Source organism: Capsicum annuum, unplaced genomic scaffold (assembly GCF_002878395.1).
Source record: "Capsicum annuum cultivar UCD-10X-F1 unplaced genomic scaffold, UCD10Xv1.1 ctg7706, whole genome shotgun sequence".
NCBI classification, from domain to species: Eukaryota; Viridiplantae; Streptophyta; class Magnoliopsida; order Solanales; family Solanaceae; genus Capsicum; species Capsicum annuum.
Genome location: NW_025887418.1, coordinates 1 through 1,196, shown reverse-complemented (window position 1 = coordinate 1,196; position 1,196 = coordinate 1). Strand labels below are relative to the sequence as shown.

Sequence of the window (1,196 nt, the reverse complement as noted above, 5' to 3'; positions counted from 1 at the left end):
TCATACTAGCACTAACACACCGGATCCCATCAGAACTCCGAAGTTAAACGAGCTTGGGCGAGAGTAGTACTAGGATGGGTGACCCCCTTGGAACTTTCCGTGTTGCATCCCTTTTTTTTTTCTTTTAAAATTCGGTTAAATTTTGCCGGTTCGATCGGCGAATCTTTTTGTTTTACCTCTTGGCGGAAACGAGAAAGGGGGCAAGGCGCAGGGGCGTGCGTGAGGGGTGTGACGGGCGGCGGAGGAGATGAAGCATAATAGAATTTGGAGTTCTGGGAATGACGGATGCGATCATACCAGCACTAACGCACCGAATCCCATCAGAACTCCAAAGTTAAGCGTCCTTGGGCAAGATTAGTACTAGGATGGGTAACCCCCTGGGAAGTCTTCGTGTTGCATCCCTTCTTTTTTTTTTTTCCATAAAAATTCGATTTAATTTTGCCCGTTCGATCAACGAATCTTTTTGTTTTTCCTCTTGGCGGAATGAGAATGAGGGCAAGGCGCAGGGACGCGCGTGCGGTGTGTGACTGGCGGCGCAGGAGAATTAGGCATAATAAAATTTGGAGTGCTGGGTATGACGGATGAGATCATACCAGCACTAACGCACCGGATCCCATCAGAACTCCGAAGTTAAGCGTGCTTGGGAAGGAGTAGTACTAGGATGGGTGACCCCCTGGGAAGTCCTCGTGTTGCATCCCTTTCTTTTTTTTGCTTCCTTTAAAATTCAGTTTAATTTTGCCGGTTCGATCCGCGAATCTTTTGTTTTTCCTCTTGGCGGAAACGAGAACGGGGGAAAAGCGCAGGGGCGCGCGTGCGGTGTGTGACTGGCGGCGTAGGAGAAAGAGGCATAATTGAATTTGGAGTTCTGGGAATAACGGATGCGATCATACCAGCACTAACGCACCGGAACCCATCAGAACTCCGAAGTTAAGCTTGCATGGGCGAGAGTACTACTAGGATGGGTGACCCCCTGGGAAGTCCTCGTGTTGCATCGCTTTTTTTTTTCTTTAAAATTCGATTTAATTTTGTGCCTGTTCGATCGGCGAATCTTTTTGTTTTTCCTCTTGGCGGAAACGAGAAAGGGGGCAAGGCGCAGAGGCGCGCGTGCGGGGCGTGACGGGCGGCGGAGGAGATGAAGCATAATAGAATTTGGAGTGCTGGGAATGACGGATGCGATCATACCAGCACTAATGCAC

The 1,196-nt window shown here is 49.3% G+C and overlaps 3 non-coding genes and 1 pseudogene across 3 annotated transcripts; all 4 read left to right on the top strand.

The window, feature by feature from the left end:
* Nucleotides 1-111, top strand: LOC124894723 (annotated as a pseudogene; the record flags this gene model as incomplete).
* A 172-nt stretch (nt 112-283) lies between these two features.
* LOC124894722 lies at nt 284-402 on the top strand. The gene has a single exon (XR_007051320.1). It is a non-coding gene; the product is annotated as a 5S ribosomal RNA (ribosomal RNA).
* A 177-nt stretch (nt 403-579) lies between these two features.
* Nucleotides 580-698, top strand: LOC124894720. Its single transcript, XR_007051318.1, has one exon. It is a non-coding gene; the product is annotated as a 5S ribosomal RNA (ribosomal RNA).
* Nucleotides 699-876: 178 nt separating this feature from the next.
* Nucleotides 877-995, top strand: LOC124894721. Its single transcript, XR_007051319.1, has one exon. It is a non-coding gene; the product is annotated as a 5S ribosomal RNA (ribosomal RNA).
* The last annotated feature ends 201 nt before the right edge of the window (nt 996-1,196 follow it).